Source organism: Nilaparvata lugens, chromosome 2 (assembly GCF_014356525.2).
Source record: "Nilaparvata lugens isolate BPH chromosome 2, ASM1435652v1, whole genome shotgun sequence".
NCBI classification, from domain to species: Eukaryota; Metazoa; Arthropoda; class Insecta; order Hemiptera; family Delphacidae; genus Nilaparvata; species Nilaparvata lugens.
This window is the reverse complement of record NC_052505.1, coordinates 50,890,766-50,908,605: the sequence shown is the minus strand read 5'-3', so window position 1 is coordinate 50,908,605 and position 17,840 is coordinate 50,890,766.

Genomic DNA, 17,840 nt, shown 5'->3' with positions numbered 1-17,840 from the left:
GATCGATTTGGAAATAAATGTGTTCTCATCAACAAGCATATAAATGCACTCTTCAATCTGAACAAATGTGACAAGGCTTCTTCAACATCTCTACGACATCTCCTAGATGATTCATTGAAGCACATTCGAGCATAACAGGTCTTGGTGAACCCACAGAGCACTGGGACACTCTGATAGTTCATATTATCAGAAGAAAATTGGATGCTGCAACGCTCTGTGAATGGGAAAATTCTCTAGAAACTTCAGAATTACCTACCATGAAGCAACTTGAAGACTTCTTGAAGCATAAATGCCAGGTGCTTGAGTCCATTGAAACAAGCAAATCCTCCTCAAGTGTTCAAGGATCTTCATCTAGTCGACCTCACCAAGGTGTTCACAACAAGAAGCCTACTTCAAACAACTTCCATGCTGCAGTGAAACCAAATTATCAACTATGTGCTGAACCTTACCATCAACTATTCCATTGTAAGAAATTCAAATCATTATCTGTGTCTGAACGTGAAAGGGGGGTCAAAAAACTTCACATGTGTTTCAACTGCCTCCAGGATGGTCATGCAGCTGCAGACTGTAAGTCAGGCCGATGTAAACTATGCAGTGGAAGACACAACACACTACTGCATAGGCCCAACAAATCTTCTGATCAGTCTACCCAAAAGAAAAAATCTTCACCTCCTATACAACACACAATTGCATCAACATCTAATGTGAAGCAGCCATCAAATACACACATCATGCTCTCAACAGCAATCATTAAAGTGAAGGACAGTCGTGGGACTCCTCACCTATGCAGAGCCTTGCTTGACAGTGGATCTCAATCAAACTTCATAACTGAAAGGACAGCACAATTCCTGAAACTTCCAAGAGAGAAATCAGCTATTGAAGTTAGTGGTATTGGACAATCTTCTACAAAGACAAGTCACACAGTTGACTGCAACATCCAATCCAGAATGACTTCATTTTCGGCATCCATTGAATGTATTGTCTTGGAAAAAATCACTCAGAAGCTACCCATCATTGAAATACCAATTTCAAGGCTGAACATTCCTGAAAACATACAGTTGGCAGATCCTAAATGTCACACACCTAGTGACATTGATATTCTTCTTGGTGCAGAACTATTCTATGACATAATTTGTGACGGAAAAATTACAGTCAATGAGACATCTCCAACTCTCCAAAATTCAACATTTGGCTGGTTAGTTTCTGGCAAAGTGAACATCAACATTGAAACTTCATACCTATCAACAGTGTGCAACTTAACAACAATTGAAGAACTTAACAACACAATGAACAATTTTTGGAAAATTGAAGAACTAGAGGGTAACAGGCTCTTTAGTGGAAATGACAAATATTGTGAAGAATACTACACAAGGACAACACAACGAGATCAAGATGGCAGATACTCTGTAAAAAATCCATTGAAGGAAGAGTTGAGTGAACTAGGTCAATACAGCACTCAAGAGATTTATCTACTTAGAAAAAAGGTTAGAAAAGAATGAACATCTCAAAACAGAATACATCAAATTCATGAGAGAATATGAGAACATGCAACACATGAAACAGATAACTGAAGAAGAAGCTAATTCATCCACAAATTACTTCATTCCTCACCATGCAGTCATCAAGGAAACCTCTACAACTACCAAAGTTCAAGTTGTATTTGATGCTCCATGTAAAACTTCCACTTGAACTTCATTGAATGACATTTCAATTGTAGGACCAACTGTACAATCTTCATTGATAAATATCATCCTAAGATTCCAAACTCACAAGATTGCTACAACAGCTGACATTGAGAGAATGTATAGACAAATACTGATCAATCCCGATCAAACCAATCTCCAACTTATTCTCTGGCGTGAAAATTCAAAGGAGTCTATCAAAATATACAAATTATCAACTGTCACATGGAACAGCTAGTGCACCATATCTCGCAACATGAACATTGAACCAATTGGCCTATGATGAGATTTTTCCAAAGACTTCACAAGTTATGCTTCATGATTTTCATGTAGACAATGCTATAACAGGTGGTGAATCAGTTGAAGAAGTTCAAAAAAATGTAAATGACTTAAGGAACTTAGCCAAAAGTGGTGGTTTCCATTTGAGGAAATGGTGTGGTAACAACCCAGAAATTTTGAAGAATGTTCCTGATGAAGATATTGAACAAAAAACTTTCAACTTGGACCAAGATCAGAATATCAAAACATTAGGTATCATTTGGAATCCCAAAACAGATGTCTTTCAATTCACATTTCAAAACAAACAATTCAATCACAAGTTAACAAAGAGATCTGTCTTGTCAGCTATTGGTCAAATATTTGATCCTTTGGGAATCATTGGCCCTGTGGTTTTGTTAGCAAAATTATTAATGCAGAAATTGAGGACATGTAAGATTGGCTGGGATGATCCCCTGCCTGAAGAGATTGCAAATCAATGGATGTTATTCAGACAAACAATACCAATTCTCACTCAATTGCAAATACCCAGGTGTATCACAAACAAAATCATCACAAATCAATATGAGATTCATGGATTTTCTGATACGTCTGAAGTGGCATATGGTGGATGTGTATATTTAAGATGCATTGGTTCTTCACAAAACATATCTTGTCTCGTTACTTCTAAGTCTCGAGTAGCACCAATAAAAAAGGTCTCTCTTCCAAGACTAGAATTGTGTGGAGCTCTCCTATTGGCAGAATTGACAAAGACTGTTGTTGATGCACTGCATCTTCCAATACAAAACATATATCTGTATACTGACTCAATGATTGTTCTGGCATGGATTAAGGCCCCATCATCACATTGGACTACATTTGTTTCTAATCAAGTAGCAAAAATCCAGGATCTGAACAATGTACAATCATGGAATCATATTCAGGGAACTTCTAACTCAGCAGATTTCTTGTCTGGAGGTCTTGAGCCTGAAAAATTATTGAACAACGAGATTAGCAGTGAATTTGCTTCCAATCAAACAATCAATCTAAGAGAAGAAGAAATTCCTGAGAGGCGTGAATCTCAAACCATCGCCTATCATACTGTGACAGATGCTATCAAAGTAAATGAATATTCATCATTATCAAAGATGTTGTGTATTCTAGCCTATTGTACATGCGATTCATCAAAAATTGTCACTCATCCTCACATAGAACACAAGTTTCTTGGGCTCTGTCAGTAGCAGAATTGCAATCTGCAGAAGTGAAACTAATCAAACTTACTCAAAGTGAGTCATTCCATAAGGAGCTAGAAGAGTTCAAGGCAGGAAAGTCTGTGAACAAGCACAGTCAACTTTTATCATTGCATCCCTACTTAGATGAAGATGAAATAATCCGAGTAGGAGGATGATTGCAAAACTCCAATCTTCCAATGGATCAAAAACATCCAATTGCGTTACCCAAAAAACACAAAATTGTTGGACTGATTGCATATGATGTTCATGTGAGAACAAAACACAGTGGACCTCAAGCAATGCTGAACACAATTAGGCAGAGATATTGGCCTTTAGGGGGCAGAAATCTTACACGTCGTATTTTTCACCAATGTGTGAGATGCTTCCAAACCAGCCCAAAACTACAGGTGCAGCAGATGGGTAATCTTCCAACGCCCAGAGTGACTGCACCTCTGAGACCATTCACAGTATCCGGAGTTCATTACTGTGGCCCAATTTTTGTCAAACCTTCTCGAAAAAAGGACAACAAGGAACAAAGTGCTACATTTGTGTATTCATCTGCTTCAGCTGCAAAGCAGTTCATCTTGAGCTAGCTGAAGACATGTCAACTACTTCATTCATTGCTGCACTGCAACGTTTCATATCCAGAAGAGGGAGACCATCAGAAATGTACTCTGACAATGGATCCAATTTTGTAGGAGCCCAAAGAGAGATTCACCACATCTTGGACAGTGAAAAATTCCAAACCTCAATTGCTCAAGAGGCTATAAAGTGGCACTTTCAGCCTCCAAGTGCACCAAACTTTGGCGGTTTATGGGAATCTTCAGTGAAACTAGTGAAAGCTAACCTGGAAAGAGTTATTGGTCAATCATGCTTAACAATAATAGAGTTCATCACTCCAATTACTCAAATAGAGGCCTGTGTGAATTCCCGGCCTATTACTCCAATGTCTAAAGAGCCATCAGACCTTGTTGCTCTGACTCCAGCACACTTCCTAATTGGCAGTGTTTTTTTTTCTTTTTTTCGACCTTCCAGAACCCAATCTTCTAGATATATCACAAAATCGGCTGAATCAGTGGCAACATGTGCAACAAATGAAACAGCACTTCTGGGCACGCTGGTCAAAGGACTACCTTTCCAACCTGCAGCACCGCTACAAGTGGCAGTCCAACTCCTCTGCTATTCAACCAGGCAGTATGGTCGTTGTCAAGGAAGGCAACCTACCACCCTTCAAATGGCCACTTGCAAGAGTGACTGCAATCCATCCTGGACGTGTCAATTGTGTTAGAGTAGCTAAAGTAAAAACCACTAATGGGGAATTCAAAAGACCAGTAAACAAATTGTGTTTATTACCATTTCTTAACAATTGATTCAATTTTCTATTGCTTATTCTTTCTTTGTATATTCTTCAAAATATTTTTTTTTCTTTTTCTATTTTGAAGGCATACCTTCAAGGTGGGGGGTATGTTATCGCCGTTTTTGTATCATTTTGTGAGCGCTCTGTTAAGAGCTTCCTGTGTAAACCCATCTGGCCATGCTGCCTATGCATGAACTGGGTGTTGGCGAGTTGGTGATGAGTTGTGAACTATGAAGTACAGACAATTTGACTATTTTTGAGAGAAACACTCATAATATTAAGATCTTTTGTTTCATTGATTTTCTTGTGTAATGAGTGAAAGTGCGAAACACTCATAATATTAAGATCTTCTGTTTCATTGATTTCCTTGTGTAATGAGTGAAAGTGTGAAACACTCGTAATATTAACACTTTTACCGAAACCCCGGTCTCACAGACCGCTATGGAATTTTGGAACTCACAAATGGCAGCACTAGTTGGACTTATACCTTCCCCCACCCCTTCTACCTTCTCACTAGGCAACCCTCCTTCTGTTGACATGCGTTTTGTCTAGTTCTAGGTTGACGGTGATTAGTTATTGTGCTAAAGTTGAAAACGTGGTGGTCTCTCTGACCGATGGTTTCTAGTAGTGTAGTGTGACACACGGTCTGTCTGACCGTGGGTTTCTGTTTAAGTTTGAATCGATAATTTTCAATTATTTTTTCATCCATATTGTATTCTGTCAGTGGTTTCAAAGTATCATTGAGGTGCATCTGTATCCACAAACAAGTTTTTACCATGGATGAGGACAATAATAGTGGGAATAAAAACCGTTTTCGAAAGCGTTTAGACCCTTGTGATCCAGATTTTGGAGATAGAATTAGAGACTTGCTTCATAATGATGTTCGTGATGGTGACACAGTGAGTAGTGGAAGTGAAATAGATGATTCGGATGAAGATCCTGACTTCATATTACCACAGCATGGAGGTCAGGAGATGAATGAAGAAGAAGAGAGTACAGAAGAAGATGATGATGAAGTAGTCTTGTTGCAACAGAGTGCAATTGAAGCAGAAGAGCATGCAGTTGATGGCATCAACCAACAAGAAGACACCTATTTTATTGAACAACCAAAGAAAACAGAACATGTAGTGTCAAATGCATGGACCAATAAGCAACCATCCCGAAATGTGAGGACACCAGACAGAAATATTATAAGGGGATTGCCTGGGCTACATGGACGAGCTAGATTACTGGGAAACAAACCAACCAAGAAAGATGTGTGGCAGCTCCTGTTTGATGCTACTATCATGAACACAATCCTAGTGAATACAAATAAGAAACTGGAAGAAACAAGAAGAGGTTTGTCTGTAAATACGAAAAATAACAACTATAGAGACATGGATATTGAAGAGCTCAATGCCCTGTCTGCTTGATTAACCTGTAGTAAAAAAGTTTGCATGAAATGTGCAAAAGAAGCTGTTTCCTGAACTTAGTGTTGAAAGATCATTGAAAAACATTCTCTGAGGTAGTTATAAAGTTTTTATGCTGCAATTAAACTATAATATTTACTTAATTGTGTTAATTATTTCTAGAAAAATCATTGTCCATAGAGAACAGAGTATCTAGTTACCAAAGTTGGAGTAAATATTAGTAATATGATATAGCGGTCTGTCAGACTGGGGGTATCTGTTAGTGGTATCTGACCGAGGGTTTTGGTAAGAGTGTTAAGATCTTTCGTTTCATTGATCTTCTTGCATAATACAGTCCATTTTGTAACAGTGAAATGTTTGTGTCATGTGTCATTTTATTCTACATCAATCATCCAATGGGGGGACCCTCATTTACAGTGCTGGTCATGGATTACATTTACAGGGTTCCTTTTCTCAAATTCGAATTCAGCAGCTGAAAAAACATTACTCCTGCGGTAACTAACCGAAAAAAAAACAATAGTGGTGGTGGGAGGGTTATTTTTTGATTTTTGACAATTTTGGCTCATTTTCAAGGATTTATGCAGCCAAGAATTGACCATCTCAGTATTTTTCACGTTGGCTTCTGATGTTGGAATCACTTGACCTGCCATCTATGCTGCTGATTGTTAATCATCAAACCCAGAATTAAAACCAGGAAGCACTCGAGGGGGTCTGTGTGATTTTTGGCAATTTTGAAAAATATGCAGTTACACTGGATGGTAAAATGATGTTCAAATATGTCAAAAAAAATGTTCATCTAAAAAGAAGAAAAAAAATATTATGTATGAGAGATTCTACTTTGAGGGGTTACCCAGGACCACTCAATTTTTCCAGCTTTTCAATGGTTAATTTTATAGCAAAGTCAAGAGATACAATCTTACTCAGCACATAAAAATGAGGCTATTCATCATATGATAACTAGATGGGATGACATATGAGGGATGTAATGGCAGTTATTTAATTCTTCTCCCAATTCTGCCCAAGGAAATTTTTGACCCTCATAATTTGGCATCAGATTCAGTTGTTGAGATAATATTCATTGCTGGTCAAAAGTCACAACCACATCTTATCCATCCTTGGAATTGGATTTAGCAGCCAGAGAAACATTAGCTCTGTGAGAATAATCCAACAAAATTCATTAGGGGCAATGCAAGGGCAGTTTTTTGATTTTGGCCAATTTTGGTTAATCATTAAGGATTGTTGTAGCCAAGATTTGATTGGCTCTGTATTTTTCACATCAGTTTTTGATGTTGGAATCACATAATATTATGGCATCTATGCTCCTGAAAGTGCACCATCAAACCCAAGATAGAATCCAGGGGTCACTCGAGGGGGGCTGTGTTATTTTTGACAATTTTGAAAAATCTGCAGTCACACTGAACGGTATAATGATGTTAAAATATGTCAGACAATAATTGAAAGTGATGAAAAAAGAAAAAAAATATGACAGGATAAACCTTGGGGTGGACCAAGGACCCTCTCAATTTTTTCACTTTTACAATGCTCGATTTCATAGCAAAGTCAAGAGAAACAATCATACTCAGCATATCGAAATGAGGCTATTTATCATAAATGAGAACTGGATGAATTGATATATGAGGGATAAAAGGGCAATTTCTCAATTTTTTCAAATTTTGGCCCAGAAAAGTTTTGACACCCACAATGTTGCAGCCAAAATTCCATGGGTTATGTGATTTTCACATAATATTTCTTTGTTTAGATCACATAACTAACTGTCTATGCTGCATAATAAAGCTTGAAATTGATCTAATCCAGGGGGCACTGAAGGGGGGAACAATATAGGTGCTGTGTGATTTTTGGTAATTTGAAAAAATCTACAACCTCACTGGAAGGTAGAATGATGTTTAAAAATGTCAAGAAATAATCGAAAGGGATAGAAAAATATCAAATATAAGAGATTCAATTTTTGGTGTTACTCAGGGCCCCCTAAATTTCCAACTTTTCAATGTTCAATTTCATAGCAAAGACATAAGAAACATGATAAGTAACTATCATGTTGAGCATATTGAAATGGGGCTATTTATTATATAAAAACTGTATGGGAAGACATATGAGAGATGCAAAGGCAGTGTGACATGGGTAGTATTTGATTACTTATTTATTGATTGATTTTTTCGTGTTTTGGATTTAAGATTTTTTTTCAGGAGAAAAGACTCTGATATTAGAATAAGAATTTCCGTAGTTGGACTTTAGTGAGAAAATATATAATTTGGTAAGTAGTATTTTTGCAGTGACAATAAGATTCTGCTAACTTATGTCTAAAAGACTCTGGGAATCAGCAAATTCAGGGATATTTGCTAGTTCTCACAGATGAGGCGGCTCCATGAGGCAAGGACAAGGCGGATGTTTGGTAGCCTGTAGATATTTTCACAGAGGAATACTGCAGACCTGGCAAGTACCCGCTTGCCGAATCTCGTGAGAACTGACTCTTCCGATAGCAGCAGTTAGGCCTTCTGGTACACTGACATGGAGAGGGGGAAGTTTTCCGGACGGAAAACCTCCAGTCATTAAACAACCGAGGTATCGAGCAGATCAAAATCCAAACCGTATTGCAAAAAGTTAAGTTATTTTTCCAGCATTATGATATACGTGAGTGTCCTGTGGTTTGGGATTATGGTGCGAGTGATAGCTGTGGATGAGTGCCAAAATTTCTAGCTCCTTATAAAACATTTTCACCCAGCCGAGACCCTAATTAATCAAATCATTGTTGTAGTAAATTTCCAGTTAGCAGAATCTTATTGGAAGGTAGTTTCTGAAGGAATAATATTTGGATAAAATGTACTGCATATTTCATTCTTTGAATTTCAAGTAATTGACATAGCCTAATAAATGAGAAATTCTTCAGATAATACAATGTTGTTGTCTATCCAGTTCCCATGACTCCCTTGAAGTAGTAATAAGATATCTTCAACCCCCATCAAGGGCGGTTACAGCAGTTTTTAGTTCACTATTCAATACTGCAATCACTAAACTCAGACTACTAAACTACTATCCTACCCAGCACAGGAAAGCCTCTAGGAGTCCCAGCAGGCTCCAGGAATACTATGGATTTTTCGAAATTTCCATTTCAAAACTTGAACCTAGCCTATACTCTACCTGGCCTACCAAACCAATCCCACCAACCCTACCCTATCTATCCTCCTATACCTCACCTACCCATTCAACCCTCTATCAGTTAATCTACTTACCTACTCCACTTAAGCCACCCTACATAAATTATGCTATTCAACCTATTGCACCCAACTTAAACTACTTCACCTACCCCACCCTACCAAACCTATTCAACCTAAGCCACCCTACCTGAAATAACCTACATAAACTTGACAACCACACATTTCTCAGCAAAGTGCAAGAGAACTTTTTTGTTCAGCACCTCAACATAATTGGATTCTCACAATAAAATTTCGACCGTGTTGGGGGGGGGGGGTGCGGATGGGAACAAAATTTTCATCGGTTTTTGGTAATAAAAATTTGAAAAATTCCCAGCCAAACTGGGGCATGTGACAATACTAACTTTCATCAGAAAGTCTGTAAGAGTACTAGCAGACATTAGGAAAATTATTGATTTTTTGAAATTTTTATTTTTGGGGTCAATGATGTCACCCTCAATTCTTGGAAAATTGAAGGAGGGAATTGCTACAGTTTCAAAATATTGATTACCGCGATAGGGGGCTCGGACCCCTCATTTTTTTTCAAACAATATCAAGAGTCAAAATTTGAAAAATTCCCAGCCAAGCTGGGGCATGTGACAACTCTATGACGTGGGGGACCCTCATATACAGTGCTGGTAATGGGACACATTTACAGGGTTTAATTCTTATGCTCAAAATCGAATTCAGCACTCGAAAAAACATAACTCACGCACAGACTAATTGGAAAAAAACAATAGTGGTGGTGGGAGGGTGATTTTTTGTTTTTTGTCAATTTTGGCTCACTTTCCAGGATTTTTGCAAACAAGAATTGACCATCTCAGTATTTTTCACATTATTTTTTGATGTTGGAATCACTTAACCTGCCATCTATGCTGCTGAAAGTGTATCAGAAACCGCAAAATTACATCCAGGGGGTACTCAAGGGAGGCTGTGTGATTTTTGGCAATTTTGAAAAATCTGCAGTTACACTAGACAGTATAATGATGTTTTAATATGTCAAAAAATGATCAAAAGTGATCTAGGAAAACTAAAAAAATATTACATATAAGATATTCTACTTTGGGGGCTACCCAGGACCCCCTCAATTTTTCCACTTTTTCAATGGTTAATTTTATAGCAAAGTCAAGAGGAACAATCTTATTCAGCACATTAAAATGAGGTCATTCATCAACTCAATCGACTCAGAAGATCCCAATACATTGCCTCACACAGATGAAACATCGATTTTTCAAATAGGAGGCCCTGCCCCCTAATTTTTTTGAAAAAAATCAGAAAAAAGTGTGAAATTTCCAGCAAAAACTGTGAATCCTATAATCTCATGGATGATATCATTAGGAAGGGGACCAAAAATAACCCACAGAAAAATTGTCAAATAACAAAATTTTTAATTCTAGGGTGGCGTGGGGGGGACCCTCATATACAGTGCTGGTCATGGATCACATATGCAGGTTTTTTATGCTCAAAATAGAATTCAGCAACTGAAAAAACATCACTCCCGCGAAAACTAACCAAAAAAAAGTGGTGGTGGTGGTAGGGTTATTTTTTCATTTTTGTCAATTTTGGCTCATTCTCCAGGATTTTTGTAGCCAATATATGACTGTCTCTGTACACATCAGTTTTTGATGTTGGAATCACTTAACCCGCCGTCTATGCTGCTGATAGTGCATCATCAAACCCAAAATTAAATCCAGGGGGCACTCAAGGGAGGCTGTGTTATTTTTGACAATTTTGAAAAATCTGCAGTCACACTGGAGTGTATAATGATGTTAGAATATGTTAAACAATAATTGAAAGTGATGAAGAAAGAAAAAATATGACAGGATTTACCTTGGGGGGAACCAAGGACCTCAATTTATTCAACTTTTCAATGCTTGATTTCATAGCAAAGTCAAAAGGAACATTCTTACATAGCACATCGAACTAAAGCTATTTATCATGAATGAGAACTGGATTGATTGATATATGAGGGATGTAAGGGCAATTTCTCGATTTTTTCCAATTTTGGCCCAGAAAATTTTTGACACCCACAATGTTGCAGCCAAAATTTCATGGGTTCTGTAATTTTCACATCATATTTCATTGTTTAGATCACATAACTAGCTGTCTATGCTGCATAATAAAACATGAAATTAATCTAATCCAGGGGGCACTAAAGGGGGACAATATAGATGCTGTGTGATTTTCGGTAATTTAAAAAATCCACAACCACACTGGAAGGTAGAATGATGTTGAAATATGTCGAGAAATGATAGAAAGGGATAGAAGAAAATGAAAAATATCAAATACAAGATATTCAATTGTTGGTGTTACTCAGGGCCCCCTAAATTTTTCAACTTTCCGATGTTCAATTTCATAGCAAAGACATGATAGTTCCTTATCATGTTGAGCACATTGAAATGGGGCTATTTATTATATAAAAACTGTATGGGAGGACATATGAGAGATGCAAAGGCAGTTTTTAAGTTCACCCTTCAATACTGCAATCACTAAACTCAAACTACTAAACTACTATCCTACCCAGCACAGGAAAGTCTCTATAGCCCAGTCAATAAAGGTTTTTTCGATCCGAAAATTGAATAAAAGCTGAATCTTCCACCATCGATAGAACCCTCCCAGAGGGTCATTCTCCCAAAAGTCCCAAGAAAACCCCTTGGAGCTTTCCTCCCTAGCCTACCACAAATTTGAAAAATGCAGGTAATCACGGAAAATCAATTATCTCTGTACCCATTGATTGGAAACAGTTCTATTATATGCCATTCGATTCGTTACATTATGGACTACAATACTAGTGATATTCATTTTTCCAATTAAATCAACAGTTTTCTTGATAAAATAATATATATGTGAAAATTTAGGGGGTTTGTGATTTGATTTTTTGTTTTCTTCGATTAACTCCGAAGCAAGTAGTTTTAAAGGAAAATGAGCCGAATAATTAATGGAGCCACTTCCATTGCAAATCCATTGATGTATATTGTTATGTGTTTGCGATTCGATTTGACGCCGTGGAAGGAGAAACAGTCGACGCGGAACGGTGCGACTGACTCTCTTAGCCATAGTAAACAGCAAACTGGAAATCAATTATCTCTGTAACCATTAATCGGAAAAAAATCTATCATATGTCATTCGATTCGTAAAATTAAGGACTACAATATAAGTCGGATTCATTTCCTCAATAAATCGAACAGTTTCCTTGATAAAATAATATAATGTAAAAATTTAGAGGTTTTTCGATTTGATTTTTTTGTTTTCTCCGATTAACTTCGAAGCAAGTAATATTAAAAAACAATGTGACGAATAATTATTATAGCCACATTCATTGCGAATCCATTGATGTATATTGTTATGTATTTGCCATTCAAGTTGACGCTGTGGAAGGGGAAACAACCGACGCGGCTGACTCCCTTCACCATAGTAAACAGAATAATACTGCTGTCTACATTGCATCTCATTTACGGTACACTATGGCGCTCGAAACAATTAATTTTGTCAATTTTTTTGACATGCGCTGTATATAGATTTTCACTTTTCAATACTCTAAAAAAAAATTACAATTTTCTTGATTTAACCATGCTCATGATAAAAATCAGGATTTCGTTGTTTGTTCACAGAATTTATTATATTAATTTGAAGTGTGCACTCTATACGAGTCAGAGGTAACACAATTTGATAACTCTAGTTTCAGATATTGATGTTTTTCAACGAAGTTTCATGATATATTATGTGTCCGACTCCTTCATCTTATCCTTATTTTGTGAAAAATGAAGATTCAGATTTTTTTTTATACCTTTCCTTGTGTTTTATCTTGTTTCATCACTCTTTATAATATAAACACTTGATAATGGAATGAATATCATCAGATCACGTGAACAAAAAAAATAAAAGGGTGGGCCTACCTGAGATACTATATGATAACACTGTACTCCTGATAAGTTGAACATTTTCAAGCTGAAAGTAGATCAATTTGTTGCACATTCGGTTCAAATATTAACAAATGTTACCAAATATTATCAACATTATCACATATAGTGAGAACGAATTACTCTGAAGCTTTCTATTCTCACTGAACATGAAGAGGCAATACCAAGCCAGAATCACAGTTCCGTTCAAATCATTATTATCAGAGCTTTCAAATTGATGCTATGTAACTATGGATGTTATCCCCATCTCACAATTTCCCTATTTATCCCTATCCTGATTTAGAATGAAGTAGTTGATCTCTTTAATCACAAAAATCAATGTACAGTACCTATAATAAATAGTAAAAATAACAAAATTTCTAGTAATAATGCAACTTTTTCTAGGTAAGAATTTCAAGGCTCATAAAATTACTTTTTCTCAATCACAGGCAGAAATTCCAATGATCATCATAATAGTAATTTGATGAAAATTGTTTGAATTGTACATTGTTCGATGTAAGATAAGCTACATCTTTAAGGTAATCAACGTATTTAGGATTACCGTATCATGTTTATGAACGAAAGCGAGACTGTGATAGAAGATTGGTCAAACTGAAATATAAACATTATATACAATGCATATTTCTGATCAACTATAATATCACAAAATAATGATAGTATCAAGCCGTAATGAATTAAGCAACTGGATTTCAAAGTTACTATCCACTGTTCAAATCGCACTGTGATTTCCTTTTACTTCCAAATGGATTGAATTGCCTCACTCTTCAATGTAACAATTCATTGTAAATAACCAGTTGAATGTGAACGTCATCCAAATAGCATTTGAATTTCAATTTTAAGATCATGGAATTCATAAAAAACTAATTCTTGAGAGAATAGTGATGGATTGCGAACATTGCAAGTAACATTGATACAAAGCGATACAATAAAAATCAACATCAATTAATTTAATACTAGACTTATCAAATTTATATTACCGTTAATTTATATTATTTATAAAGCTTATAAAATGTAAAACCAACCTTTTCAATTTTCTCTACTGGAGCAAAACATCGATAGAAAATGAAGAAGAGCCCATTATAAGCACAATATACTTGTGTAGGTACTAGAATTCACTTGAACTAGCTCATCACTTCAACCCTTCAATGATCTCAATGAACTAGAATGGTATAGAAACCATGAAATTGATAATCAGGTACATTTTTCAAATAGCTTCACCCAACTAAATCTGTGAATGCTGAGTCATAAGAAATCATGTTCAAGAGATTTAATTTGAATGCTTCAAATAGGAAATGATCTATTCTTTTGGTGCCCTAATCAAAATCAATTTCAATCAACATTAATCGACATAAAGAAAAGCTTCTGCCAACCTTGTGAGGTTGCGAGTGAAGGTGAAAAATCGATGTTAACAAAAATAATAGAAGATGATGAATCATCTTCCGATTAATCTTATACGGTAGGGTACTTTATGTGGTTGAATGTGAAACACTTTCATGCTTTTCCTACCTTTTATGCATGCTTACTCTTCCATAGTTAATGATTTAATAGAATCAACAGTTGCCAACAGTTTGCAATTGAATAATCTTATTTTCTCTAATTTCGAGCTTATTTTCAATTTTAGGTGAAAATGTTACTGAACATTAATTGTAGAGATTTTCATGCTCAATCTTTTCCAATTGAATTTTTTTGTTCAAATTGTATCTGAAGCCTGATAATTGAAAATCTAAAATCAAACTTTGCATAGATGATGCAGTGCTCCTGAAATTTTTACAGATATAGGACTTGTAGCAGTTGATAGAGCTTATCAATGACTTTTCTAGGTACGAATTTGATCAAAATCGTTGGAGCCGTTTTCGAGAAAATCGCGAAAAACCCTGTTTTGACAACATTTTTGCCATTTTAGCCGCCATCTTGAATAGCATTTGATCGGAATTGTTCGTGTCGGATCCTTATAGTGTAAGGACCTTAAGTTCCAAATTTCAAGTCATTCCGTTTATTGGGAGATGAGATATCGTGTACACAGACGCACATACACTCATACACACACACACACACACACACACACACACACACACACACACACACACACACACACACACATACACACACACACACACACATACAGACCAATACCCAAAAACCACTTTTTTGGACTCAGGGGACTTTGAAACGTATAGAAATATAGAAATTGGGGTACCTTAGTTTTTTCGGAAAGCAATACCTATGGTAATAGGGCAAGGAATGTAACAAGAGAAATATATTTATTATTATTATTACCAGCATGTGTGTTATTATATGTATTTATACTTCTACTTTATTCTATAAAATTACGTCTATATTTCACAAATTATTAGCTATTTTGGAATTTCACAAAATTAGCGCCAGCACAAGTTCTTTTGAATTGTTAAGCCTATCTCTCCATTTAACAAAAATGTATATCGTAGTAAATGTTTTTTTTTATTATTTATTTTATGTTTCAAAGGAGCCTAATATTAATTTAGAGCAACTTATAATATGGAATTTTTCTCATTTAAAAGCTTTAATGTTGGGTCTATTTCCATACTGCTCAATTGGCGCATTTGTTACATCACGGGATCTGACCAATCCCGAATTGGTATGCAAATTTGGAGAGTATTAATTTCTGAGAAGAAACTCAGGTGGAAATTAGAGGAAGAGGACTCGAGGCCATTTTCGACACATCACCAGTGGGATACAGACCTGATCCACACCAGGGGTGCCCAGCCCCCCCAAGGCCAATGGCGCATGCCCCCCCCCCCCAATTCAAGTGTAATGCCCCCCCCAAATCCATGTGTAATGACCCCCCCCCCCCAAAGTACCCCAACTCCCAACTCTTTAGTTTTTAACATTAGTCAGTGTATGACAATAAAATTCACATCTTAAGGTGCTTACAGATATACGCGCCGCGAACATGAGCAATTCACTTTTGATCAGCTGATGCCAAGCTTTTTATATCTGTATTTTACCGTTTCTGTAAAAATACAGATATAATCTGTATCTTTTTCTCTTCTCCAACACACCCAACCACAAAGCCCATGGTTTTTTATATTTGTAACATTTTATTGTGTTTTATTTGTTTCAAATTCTTTGTAATTTTGTTTTATCTTGTTATGTGTGTTTTTAATAAATAAATAAATAAATAAATAATCAGCTGATTAAAAGTGAATTGCTCATGTTCGCGGCGCGTATATCTGTACGCACCTCTACATTCTAATCTTCCAAAGGACATTATTCACCTTTGGTCTTGTGAGGAATTCTTTCTGTTTTCATAATATTGTAAAAATATATACCATCGTTTCTTATCTCTTTAAAATAGAAATAATAGTTATTTGTGCATCTAGGGACTAAAGTGCAACTTTTTCTCCCTGAGGGAAACTGTTGTCGCCCGATGGCGTAGCCGAGGGTGACAATTTCCCTGAGGGAGAATAAGTACTTTAGTCCCGTGATGCACACAACATTTTTCCTCCACCTACACCAATACCTATAACAATGAATAATTTTACTACATCTTCACGCTTTCACACTATTTCAGCTCTATTTCGATTGTTAGGTTATGTTCAACCGTTGGTGGATATGAAAAAGTACACACCTCTAATGACGTTAGAGGTGTGTACTTTTTCATATCCACCAACGGTTGAACATAACCTAACAATCGAAATAGAGCTACTTATTTCCTAGAGCTAAAATATTCCAAAGATCGAAATAGAGCTCTTTTACTTTTCCTCTACCGACCACGACAGTGTTGCCACATTCCTCATTCTTCAATCGAGGCGTTGTCGGACTTCTTCCCATGTTAATCTTATGGGTTTATTTTTACTCCCTTGGGAGTAAAAGTGATCACTTTTCCCGCTGGGAATTATTTTTAGTCCCATGGGAGGAAAAGTAGTACTTTAGTATTCGATTCCAGGGTGTAAAATGAGACTTTTGATAGTAGGTGGAGGAAAAGTATATTTTTGATATTATTTTTGAGACTAGCAGTGCACCCGTTCTTGTTCGGGAGGACTAGAAAGAACTTCATTACATCAGGAAAAACTACATGACACATATTTTAATAGGATATTAAAAGATAAGTAAGGGAGGCTTTGCTTTTTAAATGTTAAGGTTACTTATAAAAAGTTGAATAATAATATCATTGATAATTCTTTATTGCAAAAGAATATTGCATAGCAATCTTGGTAAACATTCATACAAATTTGGAACGATTTTATTCATACAATATATAATGTCGGCAAGTTTAGGTATTCTAAATCCTATACTATTAAACGAGCAATTTCTGTTTAGATGTTTTGATGTTTAAATTTTTAGATGTTTATATGTTTGTATTTCACCGGATCTCGAAAACGGCTCTAACGATTCTCACGAAATTCAGAACATAGTAGGTTTATAATATGAAAATTCGATTACACTAGGTCTCATCCCTGGGGAAACTCGCTGAAGGACATTAAAAGAATTTATTCATCCTTGGAAAAACAGCTGATAATTTCGGCGTCTGTTGATGATGGAAGTGAGTGAGCGAGTGCATGTGTGTGGGACTGAGACAAAATTATGACTCAGCTGTTGAACTTTTGTACATATTTCAATCAGGTACTTAGTGACAGTTGTACAAAAGCCGGTTAAATTTTAATCCTGATTAATTCCAGTAGAACCAATCGGATAAGCTATCTTTTTGAGATGGTCTTCTGTAATTTGGTTCACGTGACATGAATCAGGATTAAAATTTAACATGCTTTTGTGAGAGAAATTTTTGCATTCCTCTGC